Here is a 21,511-nt window from a genome sequence, read left to right as displayed (position 1 = left end):
ATAAAGAGAGACACAGCCATACATGAGTAGGTGGTTACATTTTAATTCACTGAAAAACTGAAAGGATCTCTGAGCAGTTGGTCAGACTTTCTTCCACAGAAAAATTACAGGAACTCTTTTGAGTTTCTTAAGGAGCTGAGTCCTCAAGATTTACAGCCCAACTGTCTGACATATGTTCTGCTTTATTTCTTCCCTCAATGGGTGAAACAGTGTCATTGTGAATGCAGGGCCTCAGGGCCAGGCTTCTCAATTCCAATCTAACTGGATGACTTTGAGCAAGTCACTTATCGTCTCTATTCCTCACTTTTCTCATCTGCAAAATGGGGATAGTCACGGTATCTACTTCGTGGGGTTGTTGGAAGAATGAATGGGTTAATAATTGAAAGTATTTAGCACAGTCACACACAGCAAAATGCACTCATTATCACCTAATAGATATGTTTCTGAGGAGCTGAGTGAGGTCCTCAGTGGCTAAAAAATTCCTTTATCTTTTCCATCTTGATAAGTAGGGTAAGTCTCTTTAACCTTGCATTGAGAAGACTCTCATCCTTCCTTCTGTGAGTTACTAACAAGCTAACTTCAGATGCAAGACCTCCTCCCCTAAGCTTGGCCGAGGCCCACACATGCAACTACCTGAGTCCACGTCCCTGATTTCAATGCCTGGGCCACATCATCCCACCGATCTTGCATCCAGGGCAACTCCACACATGAAAGTGTAAAACCTCTGTCTTCAGAAGATTTGTGGAGGGAACTTGACATCTCCAATTAACTGAAGGAGATTATATCTGTAAAACACCAAAGTACCATAGCAAGTGCTCAAAAATCCTAGTTTTCTTCCCTCATTTCTCCTTCACCATTAATGATGTTTGCAAGAAACACTTACTCATACCCGTAGAAGACCTTCATTGCTAACCTTCAAGAAAGAACTTACAGTCTGTATATCCTTCAGCATCTCAGCCTCACACCTCTAGACCACACATCCGTGCCAGAGGGCAACATTACAAATCTGGCATGATTTAACACTTGGCACGTCTTTTTTAATCTCTCCACAGCAATGAAAGCTTGTGGGATATTCTGATATTTACAAATCATGTTCACATACATCACCTTCCTCACTCTTTGTCTCAACTCCGTAAGTAGGTATTATTATTACTGTTGTTGTTGCTACTGCTATCATGATAATTCTGCATCTGGGAAATTAAAGCCTTAACAAATGAAAAAACTTGCCCTAAATTATTCAGCTGATCTGTGACTCAGTAAGATTTAAAACTGAATTCTCTGTGTTGCCATTCTGTGCTTTCTCTTCTACCGAACTCCACTGTTAGAATTATAGGATTCAAGAGTGAAAACCTTAAAAGAAGTCTCATTAATTCTTTGCTACATCTCTTCCACTGGATGTCCTTTTTTTTTTTTTTTTTTTTTTTTTTTTTCATTTTAAGCTTTTGATTTTTCTGTTTTCTCTGATGTTGCTATGGCTGGCAAGTTCAAGCTCAGTCTCACGGCTAGGCTGGAGCTGTTTCTATAGCCTATAATGATTGTGTGCTAGATGGTTGGTTTAAAAAAAAAAAAAGACATGTTTAATTGGTGTTTTCTTTCAGGCAGAATTGTGTTATACTGTGGCCAAATAATGCCTCATCTAGAAAGAAAAGAAATGAACTATTCCAGAAAGTTTGTTCAGAAAGGAGCCAAATCTTTTGCAACAATGAAGCATTATACACAAATCTGAAAATATTTCAGATTGAGAACAGAATGGGAATGTGAAGTAGAGCTGTGTCAGTTAGGGAATGTGCTTGACCCCATGTAACAGAGGCCTGGCCAAATAGGGGTTTATGTTTTTCATCTACAATAAAGTTAGTTCGGAGATACGTTGTCAAGGGTTAGTATGATGGCTTCTATGTCATCAGAACCCAGGTTCCTTTCTGCTCTTACATTCTAGAATGTGACTGTCTTTATCATTATCACGAGACGTCTACTTTACATTAACATCATGACTGCATTCTTGGTAAATGGCAAAATGCGAAGAACAAGATCTAAACGGGTGACACCAGCTGTCTTTATTTCACGAGGCTTTCCCAACAACCTCTTCCATCAACCTCTGCATCCTTGCTTTGTCCCAGCAAGGTGGTCACATGGCCTTCCCTGGCCATAGGGAGTCTAGGAAGGGGGCATTACACGGTCACACTGACTCCCCAAACAAACAGGGTTTCTATTAATACAAAAGAAGGACAAGATGGACATTGGGAAGGATGTTGGGAAGCAACCAGCAGAGTCTTCCAAGGCAACTACCATTTGCTGAGGACCCTCAGTGTGTTAGGCACAAATTACGACAAAACTAAGAAATAAATAACACTACCCTTATATTAGACACACAGAAAATTATATCCACAGAGATTTAAAGAGTGAAATGAGAGTCACTGTTCTCAGAAAATTGCTATGTGGATTTTTCTCATGTGACAATGCCTGGCATAGAGTAGACACTCAAAAATGATTTCAAACATTTCCCTTCCCTTTGTCCTCTCTCTCAATTGAAATTAGAGATGCAATGCCAGCTTTCGCTTGGAATGTCTTTATATTTGCATTATCTAATTAATCTTGTTATGATCTAACTATGGCTACTATTTTGGCCTGAGTATCCAAATCCCCCAACCTTTGGCAAACAGCACTGCTGACTCTATTAGATTATGTCAAATATTTCCTGCTTAATATGTTCTCTCTTCTTGATTGACTCTCTAGAGCTATAATTATACTGTTTTCACTTTTAATTTCATCAGCTAGGATATAAATATATAAATAGTCTTTGGCTTAGTGGCTTATCAGCCTCTTCATGATGCCTGGCCCTTAGTAGGGGCTCAATGATACCCACTGAATAAATGAATCCCAGCTTCATCATTTACCAGCTGTATGATCTTGGGCAAGTTTCAAAACCTGCCATGAGTAAGAAAAAAAATAAATATTTTTTGTTGTTACAAGCCACTGAAATTTGGGAGTCATTTGTTATGCTGTAATATTATAGCTACAATAACTGATTACTACAGCCTGCAGTGGGGGAAGGGAGTTCATAGAATATAAATTTTCAGTAGATAATGCCAAAGGCATTTACTATACAAGAGTATCCACATCATAACAAGACACATTGTTTTTCTAGCATTCATTACAATTAACAATCTTGAATTATAATAATCTCACATAAAATAAATGCTTAAAAAAATGACACACAAACTTTCCCAAATCATACTGAGATTTTTAGAGCATGGATAGATCACTAACGTGGAAAAGAAATGTTTTCTGTGCAAACATCATTCTGCTGCATCAATGAGCAAGCATATGGGATGCCAAAGATTCAGAAAATGCCCTGAACACTTATCTCACTGACACAGCTGCGTTATAAATGTGTTAGGTTTGAGTTATGGGAAACAATTAAACAATCTCTCTGTAGAGAGAGTAGAATGGGTAAAGAATCTCTCTTTTGTGAGGCAAAAATTGCATCTCTTGATTTTCAGTGAAATCCAAAGCTGGAGTACATTTGGAAATCTGACATATGATCGCCTGGAGCTTTATCCCTACCAAAATGTAAATACGTACCAGAATACAATAGAGTTTTCCATCTTGCTTGACAGTCTTATGTATTTGACTTCTTTTCATGAAACAGCCAATGAAACAGGAATTTTGGAAGCCACAAGCAGGTGTTTGGCACCATATATAAGTCATATGTAGGGTGTGAGTCACAACCTAGTACCTTTTCAAGGCATTTGTCAAAAAGCAAAGGATAGGCCTAAGAGATTACTTTTTTTTCAGGAAGCATGAACAACTGGAAATGTACTTATGTACCTTGGAATCAAACAGAGCTGGATCTGATTCCCAGGTCTCCTGTCTAATAAATGTGCAACATTAGGTACATCACTTATCACCACTGAGTTTTGTCCTCATCTGTGAAATGGTAAAAATAATATTTAAGTTGAACCAAGTGAAATTGCCATATTTGCATTCAAAAGAAGTCGAATATTAGCAATTTCATATAGCTCAACCTATACCTGTACAGGACTGAGTTCAGAATAGGAGGCCAAGCCCATATATGTCTACTAGTCACAACTCCTTTGTTGCACATGACAGGCACCCTACTCAAGATAGCTTAAGAAAAAAGAGAATACATTAGCTCATGTATTTGGTCAGTTTAGGAAAGGTGTTAGCTTCATGCATGGCAAAATCCAGGGGTTCAGATGATGCTCTGGATTCTCTCTCTCTCTCTCTCTCTCTGGACAGGGTGACTAAATCTTAAATAGAAGCAAAAGAGACTTCTCTCTCCCAAGAGCTGTCTTTCTTGGGTTACATGCTCACCCCTACCAGTCACTATTTCCAGATGTGTCAGATGGCCTACTATGCTTGGCCCAGCCTGGTTGACTTTTTTGCTTCAAGGGAGGTAGCAGGAATGAAGGGTACTAAATATGACAGCCAAACTAAAACCACATAAGATAGGGAAAGTGTTAACCAAAGAATATTGGGGTGCCAGGTAGGGAAAAAAAGATATCCATTACATTGTGTGCAATATTTAATACAGATCCTGGCATGCAGAAAGGACACTAAAATTAGCTAAAACATTTCCTACAGAATATTCAAAGGACATAAGAGGTAATATTTACCCAAAGATAAGGTTTCATCTGAAGATATGGTGACCAACTTTTCTCAATTTGTCCAGGACTCTTCTGGTTTAGTACTATAGGTATCATGCCCTGCACAACTCCTCAGTCCCAAGCAAACCATCTTGGTTTGTCTGGACTATCCTGTGTTAAAACTGTAAGTCTCACATCTGGGGAACCCCTTAGTCCCAGGCAAACAAAGACAACTGGTCCCCCTGCCCAAACATGGCACTTGTAGGTATAAATGTTAGCAGCATTTGAAGTCTTATTAAGTCAGTTTATTAGTTTCTGCATCATTAGAAAAATAATGTAGTGTGGTACATCTCAAACTGGAACTGGTCCTATGGGAAAAATGAATAGATCATGTCTGTTTGATTTAGAGTTATAGGATCTGTAACTTTGCTCTTCTTCCCTCTGCTTTGTTTTTCTTTTGTTGTGTCTTCTTTTCTCCCTTTTTTTCTTTCCTCCCTTTCTTTCTTTTCTTCTTGCCTTCCTACTGATCTTCCTTCCTCCCTTCTCTTATTTTCTTCTTTCTCTTTTACTTTCTTTTCTGGTGACATATTTACCTTTCAAATTACATATGACTTAGATTTTGTTGGAAATCTTCAAAGGAGCTATTATGTGTTGTTTGACTGAAACAAACAGGCCATAGTAACTTCATTTATCCTGGACAATGCACCAAGTAAATGGAAATTTCATTGCTGGTTAAAACAAGAAGTATACGTGCGATTACAAGGAATTTGCAGAGACAGCACGGCCACGATGCAGATAGAGTGTGATTGGGATGGCGGGCGGGGGGGGGGGGGGGGTTGCGCGGAGATGGTGATGATTGTGAAATCATTGGAGTTTGGAAAGGCTTGAGATTGAGTTCTTCCAAAAGCCATTTCAGTTTAAGTGTTTACATAGGGGTTACATCTACTACTATTGGAAATTGCTAGGATTTGGGAACTCTTTCTTCTTTTGAATCAATATTATCATTAATTAAGCAATGTAAACCAGGAAATCCTTTTTGGTCACAAACTATGCTTTGAAGCCAGGCATGCATTTGAGTGTTTTCAATCAAAACCTTAAAGTAAAAATAAAAAGAAAGCAATTTCTCATCTTCAAAGGAGAGCTATCAGTGGGGGAAATCGTTTTCTGAATTGTACTTCGGAGAATGATGTGAATTTTGTTGCCCTGATTGAAACACTGAAGTTCTAAAGAACTAACTGCATTTCAGAGTCAAAAGCTCCCTTATAACAAGGTTCCACCCACAAGTCGGGCTCATTGACTTGGGACTTCCACATTTGGGTTTTCCAAATATGAGTACTCACGTCCCTTTCACAATTTTTGTCATTACATGGCACCACTTGTGCCTTCTTTTTACCTAAAATTTTGCTGCAAATTTATTTTTTTAATAAAATAGATTAAGCTGATGCAGCCAATACAGCTTGTTAGGGCTTGTGAATAATCTTTATAGGAAAAAGATTTTTGTCACTTGCAAGAAAAGCGATATACTATGGAGGCATTGAATAAAGGCTAGAGGACTCACTACCTCGCCTTCAGCTTGGTTCTACCTTTTGGTAGCCTTGAGATTTGAGACAATCAACTTCAATTTTTGACCTGTGTAGTTGTGAGGATTAATTAATTGAAAGAATTGATAAACGGTGCTAGCACATGACAAATATTCACTAAGATTCTCTTCTTAGTCCATTAGTGAAGAGAGAAAGCTTGAATAGTCCTCTACCTCAGAAGAGACACTTTGGGGGGAATTGTGTCTTAGCTAGGAAGGGACAAAGGACACAGCATCACTTTGTTTCTAAATTGGCTTCTCCCAGACTGGATTTTTATGACTTGTGGCTAGTGAGTCAAAGGTAATAATCAGGAGGGGGAAAATAATATTTTACCAAGATTTTATGACTCCCTCCACAGGAGCTGAGCTGATTAAGAGCTCAAATGAGAAAACACAGCCAAGAGTCAGAGAGAGGCTGGGATGCCCTTCCTCTAAAGAAAAGCCAGCATCATTTTGCTGTCATAAGGATTTTAGATTTTTTTTTTACCATTCTATTCTCTGATTATTTTTAGTATACAGACTATTTTTAGGGTACTTTTTTTAATCTGGCACTATATTGAAAGTATATCCTTTCTAATAGTCTTTTAAAATTTGCATGCATCATTTCGGTGTACAATTGTACTATCTGCCAAAAATGATGTTTGTTTCTTCTTTTTTTAAAGATTTTATTTATTTATTCATGAGAGGCACAGAGAGAGAGAGAGAGAGAGAAAGACGCAGAGACACAGGCAGAGGGAGAGGCAGGCTCCATGCATGGAGCCGGATGTGGGACCTGATCCTAGGACTCCAGGATCACACCCTGGGCTGAAGGTGGCGCTAAACTGCTGGGCCACCAGGGCTGCCCTGTTTCTTCTAATCCAATCCCTGTACCTCCCATTTTTTGCTTCCTGTGTTATTACATGTAAATTATTTTACCACTATTAGGGATGATTGCCCTTTCTGACATACTATGGTAATGACTTTGAGAATGTAGCCACTAAAAGCCCAAGAATAGCTAAAAATATTCCATAGTAATGTGTAGGTAATGTGACAATGCCTTGGACAAAGATAATGGATTAAAAAAGCATACATGAAAAAAACGTATAATTGAGCAATATTTTAATTTAATAAATGAATGAACAGAATGGAATGCAAGAATCAAAACTTGACTATAAGGCTTCAAGTATGAAATGACATGAGGAAATTATTGTTTGTATCCATCAGGATTCAGTTAAGAAACTAAAAATCACTCTAGATAGGGATTGAAGATGCAAAATCAAAGCCTTAAACAACCATTGAAAGAACTGTAGGCAATCTATACACAGGATCAAATTTCATTGAACTATACAGCACACAAGTGAATCCATGCAAAACTGGTGAAATCTGAATATGTTCTACAATCTAGTTATTACTGTTGTACTGATGCCAACTTCTAGTTTTGATATATTACAGTGATAAAAGATATCGCTATTGAAAGAAGCTAGTTTTTGTCTTATTTGGTTTTTATGCAACTTTTTTTTTTTTTACAAAATTCTTTGAGTCTATAATTATGTCTAAATTAAGAAAAGGAGACTGTGGGGACGCCTGGGTGACTCAGCGGTTGAGCATCTGCTTTTGGCTCAGGGCATGATCCTGGAGTCCTGGGATCGGGTCCCACATCAGGCTTCCTGCATGGAGTCTGCTTCTCCTTCTGCCTGTGTCTCTGCCTCCCTCTCTGTGTCTCTCATGAATAAATAAATAAAAGCTTTAAAAAAAGGAAGGAAGGAAGGAAGGAAGGAAGGAAGGAAGGAAGGAAGGAAGGAAGGAAGGAAGGAAGGAAGGAAGGAAAGCTGTGGAACCAAGAGTTAGAGAGAAAAACATGCTGTTTTCCTGGAAACCCAGAGTGCAGGATTTCTGGAAAGCCACACTAGTTATGTGATTCCAGGATCTTGCCCAGAAGCTCCTGCAAACCTTACTATCAGTTGACATATTTCTGCCTTTTACATGACTGTGAGTGCCTTCATTGGTTGACTCTAACCAGGGAATCTGACTGCAAAGGTTTGGAGAAATTGAGTTTCAGGCTTCTAGTCCCTGACCTCTAGGAGAGAGTAGAAAAGTCCAGGGATAATGCTGAGTTAAAAACTTATATCCCTGCTCACTGATATTTAATAGGTACTATTTTTGGCTATCACCTAGTCTTTGAAAAGGAGATTAGAAGAAGAAAAGTGGTCAAACTTTCCAGTATGCAAGTAAAGAAAATTCATAAATAATTTAATTTCCCAGCATAGTTTCTCAGTCTCTCTGCTGAGCTATCTTCATCCAAAAGGACTTGTAATAAGCAAATTTTTATAAGCTTTTTCCAACTTCTAGAACAATTTCACACAAAATCTTTCATTCGCTTACCAAACAAAGCCGAGCAATAGATAGTAATGAAAACAGAAAATAATGAAAAAGATAATACTTACCTAGAACTTACCTTATCACATTTCCTTGCAACCCACCAACAAAAGTGCATTCCTTGCAGTCCTCTATACGCAACACGTTGTCTTTCCATGTCTTTGCACATGTGGCTTCTTTAGCTGAGAATGCCTTTCCTGGTACAAATTCCTCCTGGCAAGCCCTATACCTCCTCACACCCTGTTCATCAGGGTCTTGTTTTATCTCTTTCCTGAAAGAGACTGAGGCTAATGGAATATGAACAGGCAGTCCCACTGTGCAGAGGGCCAAGCCATGCTACCCTTTCAGGAGTCCAGGGGTTGACCAGCAGGCCAACAAGTATGACCCAAGATCTGTTCTTCAGTTACCTCTCTTTACTCCAAGAACCTCACTCTTGATAAGCCAAATCTAGTTTCCCCATGCAAAATATCAAGGACAAAAATTAATTTGGTAGCATACAGAGGGCTTAGTAAGAGTTTACCCTTAGACTGTGGTCTCAGACATGTGTTTGCCAGTCATTCTATTATTGCAAATGAGTCTTGTAGCTCCTCCTTACTATTTGTTTTCTCTGATTCGCCGATTCCTACTCCTCCCTTCCTTCCCTGTAGGTTCTCATATTAGTGGTCTAATGGCTGGAGATACTTCAGTGAGCCAAACACCCCTGTCCGCAGTGAGCGTACACACCAGTGAGAAAGACAAACATGCAGCTATCTTAGAAATAATATAACTACTTAAACAACTACTACAGCTATCACCTACAAAGTTTTACAAAAGGCAAAAAATTTTAAAGGGGAAGGTTAAGATAAGTCTAAGGGAGAGCTAGGAAAGGTGAGGGGCAGGTCAAAGAAATCTTTCCAGAGGTAAGAATCCCACTTGAGTTCAAACTGATGAGAGGGATCTACCCACATAGAGGAGGCTAGGGGGAAAGCATAGAGAGAACAAGAACATTCTGGGCAGAATCCCCACAGCTGTCAGTCTGAACTTGGAGTGGGGCCCCTGGGGGAAACCACAGAACTCCCCTCCACTTCCTCCCCTCTTATGGTGTGCTGAGTAACACCACCCTGTCACAAGGCAGCAGAGGTCAACATTAGCAGGAAGGAAACAGAAGTCTATGGCTCAGAATCCAGCAGAGAAGAGAAGGAGGTGGAGGCAGACTGTGTCATGGAAAGAACATGGTGCTGGTCATCACAGTTTACATGTGGACGCTGCCACTTAGTAATTTTGTAACCTTGGAAAAGTCACCACCAGCCTCTTAGAGTTGTTGTGAGGATTCAGTGAAAAAGGAAAGGAGTAGGGCCTTTGACCCAATGAGTGCTCAGCAAGATTAGCTTAATGTGCTCACTTTCTCCAGGTTTGCTCTGAACTGAGTTGTATCCCCTCAAAGGTCATAAGCTGAAGTCTTGACTTACAGGGCAATGTGACTACAGGTAGTCTTTGGGGGGTAATTAAAGTTTAGTGAGGTTATAAGGATGGGACTCTGCTCCAAATGAACTTATAATAAGAGGGAGAGGGAAGCTTCGGTGGCTCAGTAAGTGAAGCAACTGACTCTTGGTTTTGGCTCAGGTCATAATCTGATGGGTCATGGGATGGAGCCCTGCATCAGGCTCTATGCTCAGCAGGGAGTCTGCTTGAACCTTCTCTCCCTCTGTCCCTCCCCCTGCTCACTCACTTTCTCTTTCAAATAAATAAATAAATCTTTTTAAAAAATAGAAGAAGTAGAAGAGGGGGAGAGAGAGAGGGAGATCTTTCCCACTGTCCATCGTGTGGGGACACTGTGAGAAGTAGCTACCCACAAGCCAGGGAAAAGGCTCTCACCAGAACCCAACCATGGTGACACCCCAGTCTCAGACTTCTAGCCTTCAGAACTGAGAAAATTAATTTCTGTTGCTTAAACCTCCAGTCCATAATAGTTTGTTATGGTGGCCCAAGCCAGCTACAGTAAAGCCCAGTCAGAAAATTCCTCTTACAGATGATGTAGTGCAAATCTTAACTGCAATGACATCCAAGAATGAATTTATAAAAAGGCAAAGGAAGGTAATGGAATAACTGATTAGGCTCAGGGGCTTGAGCATTTTCATAAGTGAGGCTGATCTCGATCCATCGCTGTCTGGCTGTGACTACTCACGAGATGCACACAGCCTCGCATGTGTCAAAACTCTATGGAGAATTTTCTATGTGGTTGAGTAAAGTGTTTTCTCCTTGTTTTCATTCTTACTGTTGCATGAAAGATGGAAGAAAGACCAGTAGTGGCCAGCACCAAGAGACAGCATGACAAAGGAAGAAAGGCAAAATATACTCCTTAACAGGAGAAGGGAAAAAAGTCCAAAAACCCGGGATCCCTGGCACCAAGGGGTGTGAGCCAATACCACAGATGAAATGGAAAGAGGTGGTGGCACCATTCCATCAACACTGCTTTTTGCATGAAATGCTATGCTGAACGCTGGAAAATATTACCTCACAATTTCAAAGACTGCAAAGGTTGATAAGCACTATAGCCATCAAGATTCCATTTGATCTCACCTCAGCAAAATTAGGCAAGCCCAGCAGGACAGGGCTTATGCCCCCAGAGAGGAAACTGTGGTTTGGACTGCTTCAATGGCGTTCCTTGGCTGGCAAGTGTTAGAGGCAGTAGCCAAGCCTCGATTTTCTGATTTCAGACCCAGTGTCCTTTCTGTGGCAAATGTCAAGACATGCTCTACCTTTGCATCTGATCTTGACCTGGTTTTCCTAAGCCAAAGGCTTTCTTCCTATCCTATCTCATTCCCTGACCAACATTCTCCTCCCCCAAAACTTCACAGTATGGCTTCTTCCAGAACATGAAATAACACTGAATGGACTGTGAGAATAGAAGAAGAGAGAAGAGGAGCATGTAGATCAAGTCCTCCTTACAAAATCCCGTATGTGGTATAGTGGCTTTCCCCCTTGACAAGTCTCTCCCATAGCCATCCCCATACTGTGATGCCATGCAAGGATGACTGCTATTCTGATTCCCACTTTGCACCTATGAGAAACAGGCTCAGAAATATGAAGGACCTTGCCCATGACATGCGTTCTAAAGATCAAGAGCCAGATGTCAAACCTTTGTGTCCACCTCCACCTCCCTATAGGGGACAGAGCTCTGACATGCTGGCCAGGAGGCTCTTGGGTGCCACTTCTTTCACTCACTTTCCATGTGCCCCTGACCGAGCCTTGTAAACTGCAGGCTTCCTTTCCTTCCACTGTAAACCAAAGGGGCCGGACTGCATGGTCTCTAAGAACGTTCTCTAAAGTGGCTGGTAAGAAAGCAATCACAAATATTGGAACAAATATTGTCCGGACTCTTTGTGCTATTTCCCAAATATGATTCAGGGAGTGAGCCAACAGATAGAGGAAGATATTTGTTTTTGCTGGTGAGGCCGACAGATCCTTCTTTCAAGCCCGATCAAACAAGAGGTCTGTGCAGGCCACAGCGTCATTGCACGTCATGGGCCTTGCGTGTTCCCTCTCTCCCTGCTACTGCTCGAAGCCTGGGAGAACGCTTTTGAAACCAATCAGGAAATTACTTATCAATCTGAAGCCCCACAGAGTTATGAATGCTCCCTGCTGCCAAAGGGAAGGGGATTTCGAGTGAAAGCTCCACATCTGTGCACAGTAGAATTCAAAGACTCCAGCTGTTGGAAGGTCTTGCGAGCAATGTAAGTAAACAGCCCTCTCTCCCGATCGAAGTGAGCTTCTTCAGGCTTTTTTTCTCCCACAGATGAGTCTTTTGGCTCACGTCGGTGTTGAGCTGTCCTCTCTCTGTTCATCTATGAGGTTTGGGGGTGTTTACTGCCTGGGGCTTACTCAGTGAACCATCTCCTCTGGGGGATGCTTCTGCTGAAGAGAGAGAAAGTGAAAGTCGTCAGAATCGGCTTTGCTTTGGAAGGGTTAGTTTTTAAAAGAGCCCTTGACTTGGCAGTTCTGCTCCTTAATGGTTATAGATCCATAGTCAAGAGGAGCATGAGGCTGACATGAACACTTGTGTAGGCTTCACCCTGAAAAGCAGAAGAGTCATCGGGTCTGGCCTACATAATTCAAATTTAAGGTGTTCCCTTCGTTTGGATATACCGCAGGATTTTAATCGAGGAAAAAGGGAAACATTAAAGCTAACACTGTCCGGTGAGATTTCCTTGCACAAGTATAAATCTTGTGTTCAGTTCAGTTTGGGTTGGGGTGCTGATTTCTATACTTTTTGTTTTATTAAACAAGTGGGCTCGACATTTTACATTGCTGTGGGGAGGATAATGCATTCATTGCAACACATGATCGTAAGCATCTAAGCCGTGTTGGTAAAACTGTGGTTGGTAAAACTTGTATTAATAGTGATTATGTGATGGGATTGCTTCGTTTCATACATAATGCATAGTACTGGACTGTATTTCTTTTAAAGATATCTTAAATCAGATTGTGGTTAAGGATTGGGAAGTAATTACAGGAATAGAGCTAATGTGAAGGAAATAGCTCTGTTTTAATCAACCTTTGTTCCCTGAGACCCAACAGCTTCACCAGGAACTTAAGTGTCCTTTTCCAAGGGTCCCTTATCAAGAACCCTATGGTTGCAGGGAACTCATGTCCCAAGATCTCAGACTCTGCCCCACCGTCAGACTATGTAACCTGCACTATGGCTTGATTCCAGTTTGAATAATAAAGGCTCACTCTCATCTTGGTTCTTCTACTCCCTGGAAAGCTCCCCTGAGCACAAGAACAACTGTCCTTAACTCCGGTTGATATCAGGCTTCCTTTCTTGCCTTTGAACAATCTTGATTCATGGTTTGATGCCCTGTGATGGTGAGACTGGTCTTGTTCGCAGTATGTTAGTTACTTAACTCCTCTGTGCCTTGGCGCCAGCACATGCATAAAGAACATCAGAGGGTCAGGGAAAAGGGATTTTTAGCTACTAAGAATTTATAACAGCCTGTTTCCTATGCGGACGCTGCCCTCACCCCTACCCTAGAGCAACTTTAAGTCTGAGGAGATCTCTAATTTCTCGCCTTTACTATGTGTTATATACCTAATCTGAAAGCAATGAAAACAAAAGGTGAGATGATGTTCCCCTTCTAGAATTAACATGTTTGTAGTCTGTGCAGCCCAAGCCAGCTTTCATTTTTGTGACAATAATTAAATAAGTCTGGGCACTGGCTATAGGACATGTGGGGTGCAATAGAACATAAAATGGAGAGATACATATTTGGAATGTGAAAGGAAATTATCCAAATACGGGGAAACATTTACTGAGCATTCACCATGCAGTTGTCCTTCTGCTCACCCTACCTCGGGTGGTCTTAGGAGCGGGCAACTCACTGGTTAGGAGTATTGACTCTGCAACCACAGCACCTGGGGCACATCCCAGAGTGGCCCATGCATGGTCACTTAATGCCTCTGTGCCCCGGTTTCCTTACTATGAAATATGGGTAAAAACCATGGGACTGGTGTGAAGGTTGAGAGTTAGTTAATATAAGCAAAGTATTGTTTTTGTCACTCTTGTAGGAGAAACTGAGGTTAGGGATAGCTAAGGAACTCGCCCACAGCCACACAGGTGATGACTGGCAGGGCTGGGATTTGGGAGTAAGAGATCTGGCTGCATCATGGTGGAGAAAGGCCATGTTTTTAACTACTACCAGCTTCCCTTGCGCCAGTGTTCTTTTGTGTGCATACTTTTCCAGCTCTCACAGTGTCTTCTGGGTAAAAGTGACTGACCATTGCCCAAGAAGATTTCAGACAGGGAAACAAGCTCAAGACCTAAAGCTCACACACTTAGAAATCAGCAGCACTGGGAACTAAGTGCAGACTTTGGAATTCCCAGGCCTGTGGTCTTTTCAGGACCCCATGCTCTTGATGGGGGTCAGGCCCATACTGCCCCTTGCAGGCAAGATGACCATACTAAGCATCAGTTAGGCCCTTGCCTGTGCCTGGCCGGATGTCTCATTAATTAAAGCAAGCTCGGGGCCCCTTTGTTAGTAATTCTTAGAGGATCAGATGTGCATCAAAGTTTGACAATCACTCTCCTCAGCCTGTTCTGTAATCTGGAAAAGCATGAAGATTGCCATATCCACCTGAAGAAGGTAAAAAGTTCTGCCAAGTATAAGAGACAGGGCATTTTCCTCATTCAAATTTTTGGATTACCCTGTGGTCAGAATCAACCTCATTTCAGAGTTATTTACTGCATTGTTTATATCTCAGTGCTTTCTTCATCTTTCGACACGCATCACCTTCCAAGTCCTGTGACCATCTGAGCTTTGTGTTGTCAACCCCTTTGATTGCACGAGCAGATTTCCTTCTCTTTGTCGACTTTTTATTCTAAATCAGTACAGCTCAGTAGAATTCATCACCATATTAGAATAAAGCGAGCTATTTGTGTAATATGAGAAATTTACTCAATAAACTTTGCACAGAGAAACCAGCAACTTGGAGCATTTATGGTGCTGAATAAAATATAATGAGATTGATTTCTCTGCAGACTACTGCTGCACAGATAGAGGCAAGCCAAACGTGTTCTCAAAACATGTGCTGGGAACTTCAGCTGCCTCGGAAAGAGGTTACAGAGGGTGTGGGGGAACAGGAACCACTGAACGCTGGAAATAATTTCCGGTGGTGGCAAATATCAGCATTTGAAGGGAAATAGCCATGGTTTTGAATTCTGGCTTGATCACTTTCTGACCACAAGACTCCAAGTGCATCACTTACCTCTCAAGTGTATGTAACAGATATAAACAACCCAGCATGGTGCCCAGCATAATGGGTGCCCAACCAACAGGGATTCTTTTTCTCTTTAGCTCTGGTCCGTTCAATCCACAAATATTTATTGAGCACCTATTACATGCCATGCATTATTCTAGATATAGCTATGAACAAAAGCCCAAGTCTCTCTCTTCATACCTCTAGAAGAAATAGAGAAAATAAAGTATGGTGATGAGATACAGTGACCCATGACAAATCCACAGGACTCCTTTTAGACCTGAAAATCTGTTCTGTCATTTTCTTTCCTCATCTCAGCATCATATGCTAGGAGTAATTGTATGTAAAGGAGAGAAAAATCTCTGAACCAAAGTATACTACAGTTAATTCTTTCATCCCATCTCCTGGATGTTTTTCAAAATGTTCTTTCTCATCAAAGATAAATCAGTAGGCCCTAAATGCATGAAGATTAATTAATAATTCTTAAAAAGTTCAAATCATCACAATTCCTAGGGATTACATTGTTGGAGAGGAGAAGAACCACCGCATGGCAGATTTTTAGCGATGAATTGTGCAGCTTCACAATGACTTCATGTGTGGCTTTGAGTCTGAAACTGTACATATGTTAGTGCAGCCAACACGCAAAGCTGCCAGAAGTCGGCTGATCCAACACTCTAATAGCCAAGAGTCATGTGTACAGCTTTGAAAAACAATCCATGGTCTGAAATGTTTCCTTTCTTAAAATGGTACAGCAAACCTCACTTGGGTCTGAGACAACATCTCTCCATAGCGAAGGTCACAGTGCAGATAACTTGTACCAGAGGAGTCTTTGTCTTTCAATCAGCCAACTATTTGTAGCCAGAATATTATTGGATGTAACAATACAGATGATTGTCTCATTACTCCATTATGCCTTTATCACCATAATATAAATGGCCTCATGGACCCACGACTTAGAATGAAAATGTTGTGTACACGGCAACACAAAATACACAGGTCAATGTTTTCAATTTCCAAATACAGCTCTGATATTTTTCTGTTTAATGTATAAAAACGTTGTTTCTCCAAAATGCAAACACATTTCTAGAAATTGTTTTGAAAACAAAGCCCAAAGCTAAAATGCAAGAATGGAAAAATAAGAGCAAAGAGGATGAGATTAGGACAGTGAAGTTAATTAGCTGATGACAGAGGAGGTTGTGGGTTGATTCAGTGATGCTCCTTTGGGTTCAAAGCAATCTCACTCAGAGGATGGTGGTGAGCTGCCATCCTGAGGGGAGAGAAGGGGAAGGGAGCTACTGTTGTGCATGCACTTTTATGACAGTTACTATTCTTAGCATTTTACATATATGAGGTCCTCATCATGACCCTTGTGTGGCTGTTATTTGCTTGTTATACAGATGAGGAACTGAAGCTTGGTGCAGTTAAGTAACAAGGAAGTTCAGCACCAGCTAGGAAGTGGCAGGACAACCTGAATCCAGGACTGCCCTGCTGCACAACCCACTCTAGCACATGCTGGAGAAAAATAAGGGTTTCTCCAACCCCACCCACCCCCCCACACACACATGCAATACACATTCTATTTAAGTAAGAGAAGAATGTTCTGTAAGTTTTTTAATGTTGAAATGGCCTCCTGAGGCAAGAGGCTGAGGAACTGTCTTCTTTGGAGGTCTATTAAACCCAGATTGGTTATCGTATATGTCTGGTATAACTTCAGTGTGGTCCTTCCCCAAGGTGAAGAGAAAGACAAAATGATTTCTCAAGGTCCTTTCTAGTTTCTCCAACCAAAAGCCAACTCTATATCCATACAGGGCAAAATGGTGGTGACATGTCAAGTCTAGTCATCCTACTCTTCCTCCCTGACTCCATGCTGAGTGCTTTGGCTGGAGTGAGGGATATCCAGACTTTCTGGAAGTACCACAGTCATTCAGATCACAGGTTCTGCTGCTCTCTTCCCAACAATCAGGGAGGGAACCCAACTCTGTTCTGGTTTGTGCCCAACCAAAGGAATACCATTCCAGTGAATCTATTACCTAATTTAATGGCTATATTTCTAATGTTTCTAAACTACAAATCAGGATCAAACAGGCATAAAAATGGAACATAGTTAGAAAATAGGAATGTCTTCTAAAATTCTGGCTACCATGTGTATCAGTTAGGATTGCATTTATCTGTAAGCATCAGAAAATCTAGTTCCTTTCACATATAAGGGGTTTATTTTTCCCCACACAAGAAGCCGAGAGATAGATGATCCAAGGATGATGTAGCTATTTCAAGATGTCACCAGAAAACCAGGCTCCTTCCATCTTTTTGCTTCACTTGTGTTGGTTAGCATGTGGCATTCGTGCCCATGGTCGTAAGACATCTGCTGCCCCTACAGGTGTTAAGTTCGTATTCCAGGCAGGAAGGCAAAAACCTTCTTGCCAAACTTTGCTTTTTTATTTGGAAAAGGAAGCCCTTTTCCAGAACTTCCCATGTATATGGGTACCCCTCAGTACAAGGAGATCTGGAAGTTTGTGTATTCCACCTTTAATACAGAAAAAAGCATAGGGAAGGTGGATGGGGTGGGTAGGTTTTGAGAGAGTCAAACCTACAGTACTTGTCAAAATATTCCACAGTTTCCTATTTCTGGAAGCAATGAATTTGGAACTTGATACATAAATAAATCTTACATAAACATTTGCTAGTTGTGTCTATTTTGGTACTTAAATTTGAGGATGAAATTATTTTTAAAGTGGTAAAGGGCAGGTAGGGGCAGGATTCTACCCAAAGTACCAGAAAGCAGGGAGAAGAAATGGTTCTGAGTGTCAGATCAAGGTCTGAATTCTAGTTCATACCCTAATTAGGTGTGGGATGTCTATAGGCCTTCATTAATTTATATTTAAAACAGGGATAATTGGGCTCAGTCTGTTGAGTGTCTCAGTCTTGATTTCTGCTCAGGTCATGACTCAGAGTTATGAGGTGAAGCCCTGCATAGGACTCCTGGCCCAGCAGGGAGTCTGCTTGAGATTCTTTCCCTCTACCCCTTCCCCGGCTTGCTCGCTCGCTCTCTCACTCCCTCTCTCTCAAAATAAATAAATAATTTTTTTGAAAAGTAGGGGTAATAATAGCAACCCATTATTTTACCTGAGAGTTAAATAAGATATGTAAACTATATATCATATAACGAGTCTGACATTAGGCATTCAAAAAATGATAGTTCTCTCTTGCTTTGCACCTTTTCTTCAGCAATTGCATAAACTTCATGAGCTAACAGTTGAAAAAATCAGTTCTTTGATTTCAAGAGATTAGAACAAATCCACTGAATGGTGTGTAGCCTTGCTCTATCAATGCACGCCAAGATTCTTTCATTTTGGGCTTCATCACATTATCTTAGCAAACCAGACAAAAATGTCCAAGTGATTTTGTTTTCCAAACTGCATCATACACTTCAAAGTGCCATCTGCTTGTGACTTGTTACAAAACAGTCAACAGAGCCATTTGGTGACATTTTAAAAAGTGACCAGTGTTTGTTACCAAGGGACATAATTCCTAGAATTTGTGCAATTTGTTCTGTGTTGTTGAGATGTGAAGTAAAGCCTGCACAGAAACTCTCAGCTGTTTCAATACATTATCCTCATCTTAATCCCCGAAGCCAGGTCTTAAAATGCACTTCTTTCCATTTTAATTATCTTCCCATGTCACTCCAACCTTTCCAGTCAAAGGTGGATATTTAAGGCTTATCACCTCATATTCACCCCTGCAAAATTAAAAAGAGAAAATGAAACAAACCAAAAAAGAGTCCACTGCTTTGCCAAGTCAAAACCCATCCATCAGCCAAAATCTCATTTCTGCACTATGGTCAGGTAGAAAAAAATGATAGAATGCAACTCAAAGTCATTGGCTCTTGTTCACATATGAGTGAACCTTGTAAAGTCACCTTTAGCAAGCCATTTAACTTTATTGTCCCCATCTTAACCTGGAAAAATTAATGAACATCCCAGCCCCTTCCATATCACTTGGTTGATATAAAGACCATTGAGATAATGTGCTAGATGTGCCAGTCAAAATAACACATGATATACCCAAGCTTATTTTAGCATTTCCTGTCTATTGTAGTCAGTTTGTACTATACCTAATGCATAATGAATTGTATGACCTTCTCAGATTCCCCTGTGATTTTTCACCTCATTTTCACTTTTCTTGACAAGAGGCCATTGCTCTTCCATACCTCAGCCTGAATGTAGCCAATTCTTCCTGGATTCTACTTGATTTCTCACTGTTCAAACTAAATATCCAGCTCACCACCTCTTTTCCTGGCCAGAATGAAGCCAAATTCATTTTATGTTCATTGAATGTATACTTATTTGTTGGATCAGAAATCATCCAAAGAGACAAAAATCCCTGCCCTCCTTGAGATTACATTTCAGTCCTCTGGCCTCACCAGTGTAGGCATACTGATGCAGACACCCCAAAGTCAACAAACCAATGTTGCACTCTCTTCTGTCGTTGAGATCCTTCCCCCAAGTGTTTCTATGCTGTACTCACATGTGCTCATGAATTCCTACACAACAGTCACCATGTAAATCACGGTCCAAATCATAGTCCTCTATGCAAATCATAAACCATTAAGGTCCAACTTGAGAATGGTAACATTCAAATAATGGATGCAATCTCTTGTTTTCTCAAAGCTGATTGTCTTCATGCAGCCAGAGTGTTGCTAAGTTCTGGGCAGAAATGAAGAGAAATCCACTTTCCCGTGGTGAGTCACCTGGCTCCAAAGTAGTTGTGCTTGTACCCAGAGATTAAAATCTTTACTGGTAATATCTTCCTGAAAAGTTTTCCTGGAAACATTTCTTTCAACATCTGATATTAACAACCCTCTCCGTAAAGGCTTAAAACCAGTCACTGGGCAGGAAATTGAAACCATTCAGATATGTGTGCATACACATCTCCACACCTCCTCACCTCTCCCTGATGGTCAATATCTAGCTTCTAGTTGTCCTTAGCCAGAACACTCTAGAAACCAATGAAATCTGGGCAATCTATTTAAAGTGTTGTCCCTTCAAATTAGTAGAGTTTGGAAATAGTTATTCCCATCTACTCCTAAGCACAGATGCCTTCAGGTAGCAGTTTCTGAGGTACCCTTAGAAAAAGTTGGTTTGCTTCCTTCACCCTTTATTGGTCCTGCAAGTTGCCTTTGACCTCACTGGTCCAGTCTCCTTGGAAGAACAGAGAGGTATGGTAGTTAGAGGTGGGTCAAGGAAGCCAAGTGAAGGTTATCTCAGAGTGGAAAAGACTTCAACTAGAAACAGACTGAAAGTAATCAGCCAGGAGTAGAAGTTGAAGATAGTAGAGAATAAGAGAAGGTATCAGAACCAGGTAATCTAAGAGAAACAAGCAGTAGGTTGAAACAACCCCCAGGGGTGGGCTTGGTTTTGAACAAGCATGGGTGCTGCCTCACATCAGTGTCAACTGAGACTGGTGGGAAGCGAGTGAGAATGGATAGGAATGTGGATAAATTAGGGATGATAGAAAAATTGAAGGGATCTTGATCATGCTCTGTTTTTCTCTAGGAGGTTGGAAATGGGATTATTGCTTGAGATAAGGACAGTGAGCTGCTTAAATGTGTACTGCAAGTACCCAGCCCAGTTCTCATCATGGAGAAAGCACTAGGAAAAAAATTATATTTACTTCTTTTTCCTTTGACAGATTGAAATCTATAGCAAATGTTTATCTCTAAAAGACATCACATAAAAATAGCCACCATGACACCAGCCATATATTTTGCATTTTAAGTGAAATACATGAGCCTTCCCGAAACTTTTATTTTAAACTCTAAACTATAACGACCTCTCTACACTCATCTCAGTTTTGAAAATAACTTGGCTCAAGTGCAGACTGTCAGAGAAGTGCAGACTCTGACCACACATATTCTCTTTCTGTGACCCACAAGCCTGGAGAATGTTCTGGAATCTTGCCAGCAAAGAGGTGTGTGGAGGAAGAAAGCTGAACTCTTAGAGCTTTTGATTTCAGTGCTGTAAAAATGATTCCAGACATGACAAATGAGAGGGAGATAATCTAAAACATGGATCGTTTCCATGTTTGCCCTTTGAAGATTTTAATAAGCATCAGCTTTCTTGGGCCAAATCAGGTTCTTAGCTTCCAAATGTTTCAGATTTAGACTGTCTTCCTTTGATTATTTGAAATCATAGGGTCAGTTTGGGAAGGTTTCATGCTCAAACTTGAGGGCAGATGGCTG

At 40.8% G+C, this 21,511-nt stretch overlaps 1 protein-coding gene across 5 annotated transcripts in view; it reads left to right on the top strand.

Moving 5' to 3' along the window:
- The window catches only part of C1QTNF7 (C1q and TNF related 7), a 104,508-nt gene that overhangs the window by 21,010 nt on the left and 61,987 nt on the right, over positions 1 to 21,511 (top strand). Inside the window, exon 1 of one of the 5 annotated variants that reach the window (XM_035714742.2) lies at positions 11,408 to 12,254. The exons of the other annotated variants lie outside the window; for them this stretch is intronic. The gene's annotated coding sequence lies outside the window, so the exon portion shown is untranslated. Of the gene's footprint in view, positions 1 to 11,407; positions 12,255 to 21,511 lie in introns of those variants that run through there. 5 annotated transcript variants of the gene reach the window in all.

This window comes from Canis lupus, chromosome 3, assembly GCF_003254725.2.
Source record: "Canis lupus dingo isolate Sandy chromosome 3, ASM325472v2, whole genome shotgun sequence".
In the NCBI taxonomy this organism is placed as follows: Eukaryota; Metazoa; Chordata; class Mammalia; order Carnivora; family Canidae; genus Canis; species Canis lupus.
This window is presented reverse-complemented; position numbering and strand designations above follow the sequence as displayed.